The sequence below is a fragment of the Lactuca sativa genome, chromosome 9 (assembly GCF_002870075.4).
Source record: "Lactuca sativa cultivar Salinas chromosome 9, Lsat_Salinas_v11, whole genome shotgun sequence".
Lineage (NCBI taxonomy): Eukaryota > Viridiplantae > Streptophyta > Magnoliopsida > Asterales > Asteraceae > Lactuca > Lactuca sativa.
In genome coordinates, this window is record NC_056631.2 from 168,596,023 (window position 1) to 168,612,165 (window position 16,143).

General features: G+C 36.6%; 1 long non-coding RNA gene across 7 annotated transcripts; it reads left to right on the plus strand.

Annotated features, from left to right (window-relative positions):
- The first annotated feature begins 11,615 nt into the window (after positions 1–11,615).
- LOC111912732 (uncharacterized) lies at positions 11,616–15,326 on the plus strand. Of its 7 annotated transcripts, none has more exons than XR_006186831.2 (7): positions 11,616–12,397; positions 12,501–12,594; positions 12,719–13,227; positions 13,322–13,628; positions 13,803–13,880; positions 14,046–14,106; positions 15,001–15,326. It is a non-coding gene; the product is annotated as an uncharacterized LOC111912732 (long non-coding RNA). The 7 variants fall into 7 exon arrangements; XR_002857291.3 differs by having other exon boundaries at positions 11,617–12,397; positions 12,759–13,227; XR_002857287.3 differs by having other exon boundaries at positions 11,619–12,397; positions 12,747–13,227.
- Positions 15,327–16,143: the final 817 nt, after the last annotated feature.

Sequence of the window (16,143 nt, forward strand, 5' to 3'; positions counted from 1 at the left end):
AGGCAGAGGTTGTTGACCGCTTAGAGTCGTCAGAAGAGTTATGTGGACAGACGCCGGTCCAAGCTCGAGTTCCAGGTCGGCGACTTCGTACTCCTGAAGGTCTCTCCTTGGAAAGGAGTGATCTGATTCAGGAAGAGGGGCAAGTTGGGGCCCCAATATATCGGTCCGTTCAGGGTGATCGCGAGGGTAGGCAGGGTAGCCTACCGGTTGGAGCTACCTGCAAAGCTAGGTCAGATTCACGACACCTTCCACGTGTCGCAACTGAGAAAGTGTATAGCCGACGAGTCGGCGGTGGTGCCATTAGAGGATATTTAGGTGGATGTGGGCCTGAACTACGTTGAGAGACTGATGGCAATTCAGGATCGAAAGATCAAGGTTCTGAGGAACAAGGAAGTGCCTCTGGTGCAGGTCCAGTGGCAGCATTGGAAAGGGTCAGAGCTTACTTGGGAGCCGGAGCATGAGATGTGTGAGCAGCATCCGAAGTTGTTTTCAGAGTGAGACTTCGAGGGCGAAGTCTGATTCTAGTGGGGGAGAATTGTAACATCCAGATTCCCAGGTATATTATTTTATTTAATTATTTTTGGAGTTTGTGGAGGAACTCGGCGATATGTTGCCAAGACTCGCCGAGTATGGTCGCGGATGTTCATCCGAGTTCACGTCTGGACTCGGCGGGTCCATTCGTGGACTCGGCGAGTCCATGCTGTTTAATGAAACCCTAATCCCCTGGGTTTGGGGCCTATTTAAGGGCACTTATAGCCTCCCATTGCGGCTACCAGTCCCTTGAGAGAACCCTAAGTGAGCCAAATCGTTTGTGAGGAAGGAGAAGTCATATTTGATCCTTCTACCTTTGGTTTAGCAAGAAGAAGGTGACCAAGAGCAAGAGGAGGTACGATTCTAGTAGTTCCAGAGTTCAGAGACTTCATTTTTAGGTAATGGTTCGAACCTTCTTCAGTTTTGGTGTTGATCTTTAGAGATATGGTTTTCTAACCCCTATTGAGGGTGGTTATGTGGAGCAATTCGTCCCTCCTCGAGTTTGTGCCTTGGATCTGGACTCAAAGAGGTCCATAGACCTTAACCCTTGGAGCTTTATGAATCAGTTTGGGGTTATTGGGCTTAGGTTGCCATTTTTGGGACTAAATCACCCTTTGATGCCTTGTTATTGATATATAAGAATCAAGATTCTGACTTTACATGACATTCATGCTTGGGAAGGCCAGATCTATGGTTTAGGGGCACATATCTGACCTCATGAGGTCAATAGAGTTTGTGCATGGCATGGACTCGCCGATTTGTTCTTGAGACTCGGCGAGTAGAGTTAGGGTTTTACGTAAATCACTTAGTGTGTAGACTTGCCGAGTTGGGGGATAACTCAGTGAGTCAGAAGGGGATTAGAGGACTGGAGTTCAAGGCTATACTCGCCGAGTTATTCTTGAGACTCGGCGAGTTGAGTCGGGGTGGCCCCGTGATTCATGCCCGGTGTGACTCGTCGAGCATAGGGAGGGACTCAACGTACCAAGCGGGACAAAGAGTTAGTGGACACGTGTGTACTCGCCGAGTCGCCGGAGTGCACTCGGCGAGTTGGGTCAAAGTTTGACCGTTGACTTTGGTTGACTTTTAGGGTTTGCTCAACAATGGAGTCCTTGAGTCAAGAGGGGGGTAAAATAGTCTTTTACCCTTCCGAGGGTGCCCATGGAGGGTTGAGTCTAGTCTCGAGAGTTATATTTATGAGAGTATTTACTTTATGTGAATAGGCGGAGGCTAGACAATATTTCTATCGAGTCAGAGAATTACGGAGACGCCTGAGGTGAGTCTTCTCACTATACTTTACCTAGTGTGGTAATAGAGTTTTGTGATAGAGTATTTTAGAGTTATATGCCAGTGTAATTTCATGTTATTTATGTGTTGTAATTTATTGTGATATGTGATATGCATGATTCAAAGTTATCAGAGTTAGGACCTTTGGGTCCATAGATTTAGGCCCAGAGGGCCCACAGAGAGTTGGAGCTGGAGGGCCCTACTGAGACACATTGACCCGAGGGTCAACAGAGTTACAACCTCGAGTGGCTATTATGTGTTAGAGTGGTATTTTGGGGAACTCACTAAGCATTTATGCTTACAATGTTATATGTTATGTGTTTCAGGTACCAGTGATGATCACGGGAAGGCGCCGACATGATTCGTACACACGCACACTGGAGTTTATATATTTTTGATCTTGGGTTTTATACTGATACAATGCTTTTATTTATGATTACAAATGATATTTTATGGATTTTAAAAGTGAAAAATTGTTCAAATTTTTACGGTGTTACATAATCGATCCTATATCCGAAGCATATGGGACACGATTCATGATGTCTCACAAAAAGACTAAACCTGTCTTTTGCTATAACATTTCCATTTCTATTTGCCAAGTTCTCATAATTCAAATTATGAAAAGGGATACTGTAATCATAATCAAATTTTAGAATGCAAATAATGGACCCATATACAGAATTTCCTTATGTTGATCCATTCCAACATGAAATTCATATATATATCCTTGACTAAATGATTAAAACCTCACGATCAAAGCTTATAGATTTGAGATGAAGTATAATTTCCTCTCCCTTAATTATAGCAAAACAACTCTTTCCTAATTGAAACTTTTGTTTTCTATAATTAACATTGCTAACTTGCAACCTTTATCATAATTATCATGCTCCCACTAACATGATGATTATTAGCATAACACTTATGCTCCCACTAGCTTTGACATGTACTCAGAAATTAGCTGACTTTCTTACCAAAGTTCATATTTCTGATACTAGATTGTTTTGATAAGACTTTATCAAAATCATACACCTCTTTTAGATAGCTCACAGGTGTGTCTAAACAATTTTAGAACTATGAAAAGGGATGCCGTAATCATAGTCTCAATTGCTTAGATCTTTGCAACTTCTCACAAGTCCATGTTAGGGTGCCGGTTAACCACACAGCTCCACTAACGACTTTGAGAATGCAAATATCACAATTGCTATCTAGCTAAAATCTACTTAGTGAAAGTGTTTCCTCACCATCATTTTCATGAATTGGAGAGAAACCTTATGACACTTAGATTTTTATGGTGTATGAGTTCCTACCCATATGAATTTTTCAAAACCATAATCACAAGACAAGGATAATGACAAATCCAATCTCATATGGACTGAACTCAATCTTAATTTGTTGCCACCTGGCAGCTCAAGGGCCTGCCATTTCTTCCAAGTTGTTGTGCAACCAATTGATAACTCTAAGAGCTCATATGCAAAGCCAACTTTAAATGGAATGGGCATAGAATATGTCAACACGATAGGCTATAAACCTCAAGTCGTGTGCTAGTGAAGAACTTCAAATTCTATTCTTGATTACTTCTTGAAACATTCTAGACCTTTAAGACTCCCACTATCCTCTTGACATATAAGACTTTCTTGTCAGATATTCAAGAGATAGTGTGGATTCTAATCAAGACAAACACTTCACACAATTGGCCTTAGTTGGTCTTTGTTTTATCCAAAACATCATAACTTACCAATTTCAAATGTACAAGAGTAGAAAACTTTTACTCTTACATTTGACAAGTGTTTTAAACCTTCTTTAAGACATGTCACTCAATTTACAATCTTAGAGTATATCTCTAAGAATTGTTTTTAGAACGAAGTATGACGCATCTTCTTGATCTAACCATTTCAACAATTCAATATTCCTCTTCTTAGTCATAAGAATGCACTAAGATTTCCTTAGAGAACTAATTATGCTATGGTTTCTTAATCATTAAGATGATCACAAAAAATGATACTAAAGTCCTCTTCCATCTTTTCAGATTTGAGAAACTTTTATCTTTCTGCCTAATTTGACACTTCTTATTCGCTCTGCCATACATCGAAACTTTTCCAATGTTTCAGAATTATACTTAAACCTGTAAGTATAACCATATTTACTGAACTTAATTAAATAATGACGAATAGTCTTATCAATCTTTTGTGGTGAACTTGACCAATGCACAACAATGTGTACTCGATCCCTTAGTCTGTTACTTGACTCACACATCCATGTGAACAAGTAGTTAGTCTTAATTTTTCCAATGCTTGAAAGTTCTCATTCATCATGCTATACAACTTGCATGATTCCAAGTTTCTATCCAACTGGAACTTGGGTGACGAAAATCTTTCCTTATTTCGTAAATTTAGACATTACCACAAATGAAAGAATCGAATTCATATTTCCACTCTTGCTTTTAATGGAATCTGATAAGCAACAAAAATTTCCACAAATGCCATTGTAAGGATATTTTAAAATAAATAAAATCAAAATTTTTCTTTTATTTTAAAACTTTGCGGAAAAACTATCCTTACAGTGCAAAAGCACATGAAAACTTCGTTGTTATCTATTCCTAAGCAATATATCATAACTCCTAAGAAGTAGCTCAAGAATCTGATCTTCAAACTATGGGATAGAAATTCATCTACGCGATCAGATTCAATATATTCTTTCTTTAAGTTTCTTCACTTTTCGTTGATTCTTAAAACATCAACATGTGACCTAGTCACATCATGTATCAAGAATCTCAGAATAGAAACTTATCAGAGTTAGATAGTGGACTTTACCTGAAGTAGTGTCAAACTTATTGACTTTAACACCCTTAGGTAAATTTGGCAGCTTCGCAACTAATGCCCCTTCCTTTGGTAGTATAAACATATGGACCCTTTGGTAATGGTACACGGGACTATCACATACTTAACTTTTCTCTTTACCATTTGGTCAACTGAGTTGACTATGGCCGATCCCTTTCCATTGGGAAGAGAATGCTTTTTCTGGATTTCCAGTGTCTTCATTGTCAATGTCCAAAAAGTTTCATGAAGTTGATCTTAGCAAATAGATAAGATCATTAAGGGTCTTGTCATAGTCTGTTTCATAGGAGTCCCAAAGGAACTCACTATGTGACTTAGAAAGTAGTTGAACCACCCACTTTCTCAAGACTTTGACACCTAACTCTCCCGGCTTGTCAATATGTGACTACATCTCCAAGATGTGATCACACCTAGACCTTGCCTTGCCAATAGGGCTTGAGTGACCTTGAACTTTTCAAGAACTTGTGGGTTAGGGAGAATAATTTGGTGGAGGTGAAAGAAGTATGATATCCATGGGACATCATCTTCATTTAGGAAAGCCTGTTTCAAGAGATTTGGGAAGATCATAGATGTTTAAACCAGACATCTTTTGGGAGATTTTCAAGATAGTTGATCTAAAGTCCTTAATATAACACCCTATATGAAATATTAAGGCTAGGACCCTACAAACTATTTTATAACTTAGAAGAGGGATGTCGTAATCAAAGTTATAAAATATTTGAAGGTAGGTGAATGACGATTCACCAATTTCCACCAAGATAAACAAAATTTATTAATAGGTTTTAATTTGATTTGAAACTCCTAGATCTTTTGAGATTCATTGAACTGTTCAATGGCATGTTTCAATCTCGAGTGTGCCCTTCAGGTTTTGTGACTGGGATGCCGAGGATCACAAAACAAGGTGTGAAGTAACCATGCAAATATACTTGGTACCCTTAAGTGTTTACCCCTCAATCGATGTGCCGGTTAACCACACACGCTCCATCGATACTATGATAAACATTAAGTTACCCTTTGCCTACCTTGTTAAATATGAGTTAGTGTGCCGGTTAAGTACACACGCTCCACTAACCGACTTAAACAAAATGCAAAGTGTAATTTCATGGATTAGCACCTTATTCACATTTTCCTAAGTAACTAAGATTGGGTATTTATAAATGGTTTAGTTACTTAGTATTTATCATTAATACTTTTAATGAAGGGAGAATTCTAGTCCTTGTCCTACCCGTTTGGCTAACGACCCTCCACCAGTCAAGGAAGCGGTGGGTGAGAGTGGACACCCATTAAACTGCCATTTTATAGGCAGTAACCTTATACCCCCCCTTATAGACCGACTTCGTGAATGAGGCCTACTAACGGTAAGACTGACTTGCTCTTATACATATATATAAATATTATTAACTTATAATATTATAAAGTATAAGGGTTGAATTTTAACTTTTAAAATTCTAAGGGCTAACTTGGAATTAAAGTATTCATAAGTGAAAAATTTTCAAATTCCAAAACTTGAGGGAAAGTTTTGAAACTATTCAAAACTAATTAATTCCATAATCTATGTGTTTAAAGTAGTCTTAATCCAAAAACTCTTCAAGTTCCATAACTTGAGGACAAGTTATGAAAGACTTTAAATTATTAAAGAATGTAACTTTTTCTTTATTTTGTAACTTATGGAATTAATTAAGGTTACACATTTTTTTTACTTAATGAAGTGACTCTTGAACCTCCATAACTTGAGGACAAGACTTTTCATTTTTTGTAACCTTTACCAACTTTTATGAGTTTTATGAAACTTAAATGTGACTTTTCATATAACTTGAGGACAAGTTACAAAAACACATTTTAGAATCAACTCTTAGATTAATTTGGATTGAAAACAACAATTTCACATAACTTCCTATTAATCTAAGCAACTCATAAGAACAAGATAATTCAAATCAAACTTTTTCATGTAATTAGTCTAAACCTTAAACTAATACAAAACATGAATCTATTGACAATTATCTTTGAAATTGGATTAGCATGAATATTACCACATCAAAAACAAGTTTATAAGTCCAAAAACATCTGAGAGTAATGTTCCTAGTCCAATTCCAGCCAAAAAAGTCGAATATATGCTGTCTGGGGGTCCAACTCGTCGAGTGCACAAACCAACTCAGCGAGTTGGATGCATTTTGTCTTGGACTCGTTGAGTCCCTTCATGGACTCGGCGAGTCTGCTGGGCAGACAGCATCAAAACTCGATTGTTCAGCTACTATTGCAAGTATAACAAGAAAACAAGCCTAGGCTCTGATACTACTTTTGGGTTTTGAGCATTCTAACACTCCTAAGTGTACATGCAACCCTAAATACCTTGGATCTATGTTTTCTCTATTATACATACAAATATGAACATCCAAGGTATTATCCTAATCTAGCATACAAAACAATGAATATAACAAGATAGAATACATACCTCTTTGATGTAGAATGTCCTCATGAAGCTTGAGTGCCTAGTGCCTCAAGTGTGACACCTCAAATGGTTCACACAACATCAAATACACTTGGAATAACTTGATAGAACTCTACACTTCATGAAATCGGCTAGCCCTACTATTACACACACTAGTGGCCGATTTTGGTGAATAATATGATGCTTATATAGTGTGTTACAATTAGGGTTACACCATGTAAACCCTAATTGTCATGACCTTTCATTTCCATGACCCATGGGTTATGTAACCTCCATGGAGCATCCTATGGGTTTAACCCAACTTGATTATCCATGGAGCTTTGGCCCACTATATAAGTTATGGATGATTTTCACAATCAACCCATATATTTAATTAGTCTTCTTTGATCACATAATTAATTCAAAATTAATTCTTGATCAATAATAACTCAATATTATTATTCTTATTATTAATATACTAGAATTTATAATATATTAATAACCATAAGTGTCTTATTTCTCTCATTTAGTCTATCCAAGTGCATGATGCCATGCAACCCAAATGGACCATGCCGGGTCGGGTCAAGTCTTACCAATTATAGTTATGGACTTAAATATTAATCCAACAAAAATATCTAAATATTTTATAAAATGTAGTGATCTCTTGGTTGTATCAATTGCATAAGTCCTAATCTTGTTGAAATCATTTATATAAGAACACAAAATTCCTTTGTGTTTTGCTTGTATTCCGCCTGAAAACGTTAAAAAAAGTAAAAGTGTAAGGGTATGAACTCATAGTTGATTATGTGTAGGAGCTCGACAACAAAACCGGAAAGATGACCCTCGAGTTGGAGTATGCGGAAATTAATAGTATCCTAATGATAATTTGTCACACCCCCGAACCAGACGGCGGAAACGTCTGGGCGCTTGTGTGAGTAACAATTGAATAATCATTACAATGAATATACATGAAACGTAACACAGTCATCACCAACATTACATAATACAACCAACATTGTTCACATCGAGTACATTGTTAAATTACATTGTTCGCTCTGCTTCGTTATCAAATAAAATGCATGCATACGAGTTGTTAAGCAGGAACGTACCGGTGACAATGGCTGGGTCCTACACTGCTTCACCCTGACCCATTGTCAGTGCTCTCCCCGTGGCTCCTACCCCTTGATTGTTCGTATTGGGGCAGTTTCGCCTGGTATGCCCAATTTTCCCACATCCGTAACAGGTATACCTAGCTCCAGTATTGGTGTTGTTGTTGCTGTTTGTCATCTGGTTCTGCAGGAGTTGAGTCCTACAGTACTTCGCTGTATGGCCCTTCCGATTGCACCTTGTGCAACTCATCTCTCTGCACTCCCCGTGATGGTGGAAGTTTCATTTTCCACACTTGGGGAGATTTCCCGAGTACTGCTTAGAAGCATTTGGCGTGGATGAGGCTGGAGCATTTGGTGTGGCAGTAGCTTGTGTTGCATAATGGACATATACCATTTGTTGCTTCTTAGATGATTCCGAGTGTTGTTCTCCCTTCCGCTTGTTGTTCTTCCCCTTCTTGTTCTCTTCTTCCTTCTTAACCTCCGCTACCACTGTCTTGGCACCCTTCTCATTGCCATGATTGTACAGTTTCTTGGCCAGTCTCTTGGCACTATCAAATGTCTTAGGGTTTGCCGCAATGACATTCCCTTGGATAGGTTCACCCAGTCCCTAGATAAACCTTTCAATCTTCTGCTCCTGTGAGGTGATCATTCCGGGACATAGAAGAGATAGCTCACTAAATCGGGATATGTATGCGTCGATATTGGAGTTTTGGACCGTGAGGTTCCACAACTCTTGCTCCATCATCTGAATCTCACCTCTAGGGTAGTATTCTGCTAACATCATCTCCTTCAGCTCTTCCCAAGGCATCGCGTTTGCCACCGGGAGTGTCATAGCCTCTACGTGGCCATTCCACCAGGAGAGCGCTTGGTCAATGAAAGTGCAGGCTGCAAACTTGACCTTACACTCATCGGGACACCCGTAGATTTCGAAAACACTCTACTTTCTCGATCCACCGCTTCAGGGCTATGACACCTCCTGGAGTTATTGGAGAGTAGGGTACGCTTATGGATTCATTTCCCGCTGTGATTACTACCGAACACATGTTGGTTATATTCTAAATAAATATAGTTTATCAGGCTATATTCATCCCTAATATAACTACATAACTGCCCATGTTTAATCATAATGTTCAATTTCCTCCAGAAGCTTTTATTAAGTATTGTTAGGTTATTATCCTAATATACGCACATAAGTGTGAAATTTTTGTTTTGTTCAGAGTTATTTAGTCCCATTGTGTTTATAATTGCATATCATGTATGGTTAGATATGCTAGTTCACTAAAAACATTGCTCTGATACCAACCTGTCACACCCCCGAACCAGACAGCGGAAACGTCTGGGGCCTCGTATGACTTACAATTGAATAATCATTACAATGAATATACATGAAACGTAACACAATCATCACCAACATTACGTAATACAACCAGCATTGTTCACATCAAGTACATTGTTAAATTACATAAGTTCTAATTTTCCAAAGTACGATAAGTGATGTTACATAAACAAAACCATACACACTTGCATATCTTCTAGCTTAACGATTACCTGAGAACACAAGTTATTTTAAAAACAGTCAACATATATAATGTTGGTGACTTCATAAGTATATTTGAATAAAAGTCATTGTATCTTTCGTAAAAACCCAGAAAATCCGATATTTTCTGTAAAATGTTTTGAAAATGATGTGAAAATCGAGCATAAATGCATGTGTGAATTTAATGGATAAAACTTGTAAGAGTGTAGTTTAGATTCGTTGTATTTTGAAAAAATGATAATTGTATATGAATAATTTCCCCCAGAAAATCCGATATTTTCTATTTTATAATAACATCTAAATTCTTGTATCGCTAAATAAGTCGTTTTGCATCAACACAATTAAAGAGTTTATCTTCAAAAGGTTATCTTTTGGTATTGAATCCCTATATGAGCCGTTATAACCATGCATGATAATGACTAGGTCGCCTGTCTTGGTATTTTTCCAAATGCCGGTCTTGCTAAGGATGTTGTCGCCCTAGACTTGCCTAGTCTAGTTGTAGCGAACAACTAAGGCGTGGGGATCACCCCGTGTAGATCTATACACAAACTCCTGCTTTCCTACCAGGAAAATCTGATTATAACTACATGTTACGATTGTACACTCAGTGGTGCCAACCGACAAGTCTCACTAGATTCTTAACCTCTTTTTGTATTATGTTCAATGTTTACGTATTTGTGAGACGTTTTTGTATTCGAAGGGTACTTGAATAAGTTTACGGATTTCAATGATTACATAAGGGTATCGTTACGGCTTACTAACATAATAAATTTCCTTTCCAATCCCTATTAGTATGAAATTTTTCCACAAAGGCCCAATCACATGCAAAAGAGTAATTTAGGCCCAATAGGCACGTAAATGGGCCACAAAAGCCCAATAATATGCAACCCAATACTTAAGCCCAAATTAACATGTAAATAGGCCACAAGACACAATCAACATGTCATGGAAAACATTGGGCTCAATACACACTTAATTGGGCTATTAGGGCCCAATAGCCAAGAAATGTGAATATTGGGCCCAATAAATAGTTTTTGACGTAATTCGTTCGTTCTTTTTGATTCGAGGCTTAATAGATTGATGATAAAATGTTTTCATTTTGTAAAAATGACATTTTTGGCTAATAATACTCAAATCTTTAATTAAGGCACAAAGTTTTGTAAAAATGACGCTTTAGTCCATAATTTATAAAAGTTTGCAATTTTGTCCCAAATGTTGGCAAATTTACAGTTTTGACCCAAAATGTTAAATTTTCACATTTAAATCCTTGTTTCGCAGAAAATTACATTTTCAGCCGTTCTTGGTAAAAGTTCACATTTTCGGCCCCGGTTTTGGAAAACTTTACATTTTTGGTCTAATTTGAAAATAAATGACATTTTCATCTCTAAATTTGGTTTATTTACATTTATGACTCAAACTTTTTCCATAATAACATTTTTAAACCTTAAAACTTTATTTTATTTTTGCAAATTGGGCCCAAAGGCCGTGATGCCCAAAATGTTGGCCCAATAAGCTTAAATTTGCATTTTTGACCCTTGTAAAAGTATGTTTAGCATAAAAACACCTTTTTATATATGTAGGACCTGTTTGGCACCCTTTAAAACAGAATTTTCGCTTTTTACCCTTATCTTTTGTTTTCTTGACAATTTTGACCTTTAACATGATTTTTGTTAAATTCTTTTGCATCTTAAACATGTGTTCTTCTTTGACTTGGTAATATGATATATATATATATATATATATATATATATATATATATATATATATATATATATATATATATATATATATATATATACTATATCATTAAACATATTACCTATTTCTTGAAATTTAAGAGGTATACCTATCGCAACATGATGTACAATCTTATTAAGCTTACAATCTTAACTCATTGTATCTTTACCTTATCTTAACCCTAAACTGATCGACACAACATAGACGCCGTCAAACCCACCTATCTTCTATCTCTCTCCTTACTCACTTCAGTTTCCAGTGGACCATTGGTACCACCACCCTCCTCACCCTCTACGGCAGCCTCCGCTGCAACCTATAGAAGGTCACCGAACATCCCTTCCTCCATTAATTGTCATGTGCTCACTCAAATGCTCATCCTTCTACACTGTATGATCGATGGCTACATATGTTAAGAAAGGTCATGGTTGTGGCGACTTCGGGTTTGTAGAGAGGATGACGAAGATAGATAGCGACTATGGTGGTGTTCGATGACAGTGAGACTGATGACGGTGGCGGGGGATAAGAGGCCGGATTCTACATAAGTGCAAATGACCTAGGGTTTTGCATAGGGTTTGAAATATTTGTTCCGTGATATGGGATGTGTCATAACGCCATCTCTACATAGTCTCTACCCCGACACCATTATTTTGTCGATGAACCACACCGCAATCTCTCTCTCTCTCTCTCTCTCTCTCTCTCTCTCTCTCTCTCTCTCTCTCACACACACACACACACACATATGCGCATCTTTAATTTATGTTATTCTTAAGTGCGATTTCTTTTTGTTTTTCTGTTAGTTCCATTTTTTTATCCTTTTACCTAAACCTTAAAGAGTTATTTTAGTCTACACAAGGTGCCAATACACGGTTAAAAGTCAATATAGAGCTTTGATGGCATATTTGGGTTGAGATGGTGCTGATATCTCTTTCTCTCTCAGGTGCTTCTTTAATTTACGTTATTCTTAAGAGTATTTTTTTTTTCCTGTTTTTCTATTGTTCCATTTTTTATCCTTTTACCTAAATCTTAAAGAGTTATTTTAGTTTGCACAAGGTGCCAATACAGGGTTCAAAATCAATACAGAGCTTTGATGGTATATTTGGGTTGAGATGGTGTTGATATCTCTTTCTCTCTCAGGTGCTTGTTTAATTTACGTTATTCTTAAGTGCAATTTTTTTCTTCTGTTTCTCTGTTGTTCCATTTTTTATTCTTTTACCTAAAGCTTGAAGAGTTATTTCAATTTGCATTCTTTTACCTAAAGCTTGAAGAGTTATTTCAATTTGCATAAGGTGCCAATATAGGGTTAAAAGTCAATACAGAGCTTTGGTGGCATATATGGGTTGAGATGGTGCTGACTGTGCTCAAATTGTAATACAGTCAAGGGTCATAGTAATTTCTCAGGCACTACTTCTATTAGCCAAACAACCACTCCCGATAAGTGTCATACGAATTTACCATACTACCCTCTCAACATTTTTGTATTCTCATTCATGATGTGCAACATGAGGAACAGTACACCGTTTGGGACTCCTCCGCCCATAATTACTAGAATATAATTGTGTAATTGAGTTTATATAAAGAGGTCATTTGAGAAGCCTTTGGTTATTAAAACCTGCATATCCCCGGGCATCTCCAAAAATTCATGAGATTGACTATTGCCATGACAACATCATATATTACCAACATACCGCTTCTGATAAAAGAATTGGCTCTATCCATACACATCAAGGATCTAAAGGATTCAACCAAGATGCTGCCATTCTTTACCAGGTTTCCTATCTCACTCATTGTGATTCATTGCTCAAATTCACCATTTTCTTTCTTTAGATCGTATACATATCTTAATTTTTTATTTTTAATGAAGATATAATTCTTGATGAATGACTATGGAATGGAAGATGGAGCATTTGGTGGGGTGTTTGATGTACATGGAAGGAATGTTCAAATAGTCGGCGCCTCTTGCTGGAAACATCTTCATGGAAGTGACGGTGACTCTCTGTCTTCACTGATGACCTTCACACAATCTATGTTGGATCTAAACTGAGTGCAGATCAAACCAACCATTTCCTTGAGCCACCTTTCTGTTAACAACCACGATTTATCTAATTTCCTTGATGCTTACCATCTCTAACGAAACCCTTGGTCTCCGATCTGTTTTTGGAAATGAATAGGTAAGGTAACCAAATATGTATTTTCGGCTCCTGTTCTTGGTTCTCTGTATTTTCTTTAGCGATTAGGGTACTTTTGGTTTTTTCTTTTGTTAAAATTCAGTGATTATATGGTTTGTTTAGGATTTGTATATTAATTATGGTATTAAGGTATTGTCTATTTTGCATTTGTAATAGGATGAAGGGTGGACAAATTACCCTCCTAAAGATTGATGGATGAATGGAACCATTTGTCTTCACCAGACCCAATAACAAGTAAGTGTTCACATGTTTTACATCTGAAATCATATCTGATTTGGCCAAAATCTAGCCATCTCCCGACTTTTCTGTTTAGACAATGTTATATCAAGTGATGCTGCTGAAATGCAAATGCATTCTTATCCTCTACCTCTTAATGATTTTGGACAACTTGATGTTTAGTGTAGATATCACCGTTCTTGCTGGTTTGTTTCAAAGATCTGGTAATGCTACGATGGTAGAGGTATTATAGCTCTTTCTTTAGTTTGAACAAATGCTTGGTTGTGATGTACCAAAAAATATGGTGCTTACTTTCTGTTTTTCCTTAACTTTTCAACCAAATATGCTATTTAAAATTGAATCGGTTTATTGAGAACGATCCATTATAAATAAGTGTCCTGTCTTCATTTTGGTCAGATGTTATTAAGAGTGGTTTTGAATTGGTTATTGGTTCTATCTTCCAAGAATCCATCACTTCGTTTTCAAATATACAAACTTTCAAATACATCATTAACCTGATGTGAAATGGTTTCTTGGTTACGTTATTATGTTGTTGGCCCATACATATTCAAAGTTCGATTGATGGTCAATTTGACCAGATGTAGTGACTTAAAACTACCATAATTTAGGTCCAAAACATGAATTTAAAGATTAAAAAAAGCATATGTGGCTGTAATTTTTTTAATAAACATGTGAAATAGGCTGGTTATATATAGGGGTAAAATGGGATGGTTGTATTTTAATTAACATGTCAAATAGGCTGGTTACAATTGATATGAATCTTTTAATGTTTATTAGGGGATATAGGTTGTTTTTTTCTGTGTCACAAAAAGAAACAAATCTCTGCTTTAATATGTTAGTTCTTAAATTATCAGGGGGTTTGCCTGTTGCATGCCCTAATTTCATCTAACATATAGTACTTATTTGTCAATGATGTTAGTTTTTCATCTAGCCCACACCCCTTATTTCATCTAGCTGCTGAGATATTAATAAATTAATAATTTTTTTTCACTCTGGTCGTCCCATGAAACATTGTAGCTTATCTGGTGTCTTTGTAATATACACACCACGTGTTAAGTTTTACATAGTTTTTCCTCATTTTTTTTTCATCTCATGTTAGCCAACTGAATTGTTGCAGGTGAGTGAGAAACTAAAGCTGACAATGTCTTCTAGCAAGCTAAGTTTTGACTGAATCCGTACTCCCTCACCGATGCTGTTGTTCCACTCCTGCAGTCTCAGCCATCGATGTCGTTCCTCACCGAAAGTCTGAGCCCTTATTCAGCAAAAGAAGGAAATTATCCCCGATATTAAAATGGTGTATCGACAAAAAAAATTCTTTTTATTAGTTTGATTTGAAATCTACACGATGCTTTACTCCATTTTAGATTAATATGTCCAATTTAATTTTGATGTAGAACTACAGGGGAATTTAGGCATCAGGTTAACTGCTCTTTTTCATAACAACTGTGAATACATCTTCATTTTCCTGAATTTTTAAAAATGCAATATGTCCAAACATGAAAAAATAACTGCCTTCAACCAAAAAAAAATCAAAACAAGAAGAAAACATCCCTCCTACTTTGTAGGTTTCAAAAACATTCAAAATTTAAGCTTAAAATCAACATGGTTTTTGAAACCTTTAATAGAATCTTAATTTTGTAGAACATTTTCAATATCTTCACATTTTCAAAATACGAAGATATGAGAAACAAAAGAACCCAAATTTAATTAAAATAGAACAAGCGTTAACTTGAATATCCTCAAAATACAAAACATGAGAACTGCATTTATGAAAACCTAAAACAAATAAACTGAATAAAAAGATTATTGATGGGTATCTTTTAGATCCGGTTTGGGGAGAACATGTAAGGATTAGATATGACTTGAATGAATGGAGATAGTTCCAGGGGTAATAAGGAAGAGATTGCAGTAGTAATGTGCGTTGTTGTGGTATGTCGATTATATTCTATAATTAAAAAAACGTGAAAGAGGATGTAGAATGGGAAGGAACAATGACATCCGATGTTTGTGAAAAATAACTAAAGATAACTAATTGTAATCCGAAAAAATTATCATCGAAAATTCTATTAGTCTCCACCGCATCTCGAATCCATCACCTGAAAGGGAACTAATTGTCATATCGAAATCATCCGTCGAAATATACTTATATTTTTAAACCAACGCAACATGCTTATATTTGTTACACCCATCCTCAACCATAACCGTCGAAATCAAATAACTCGCCGAAAAGAAACAATTCATCACCTTAGAACTATGTCTG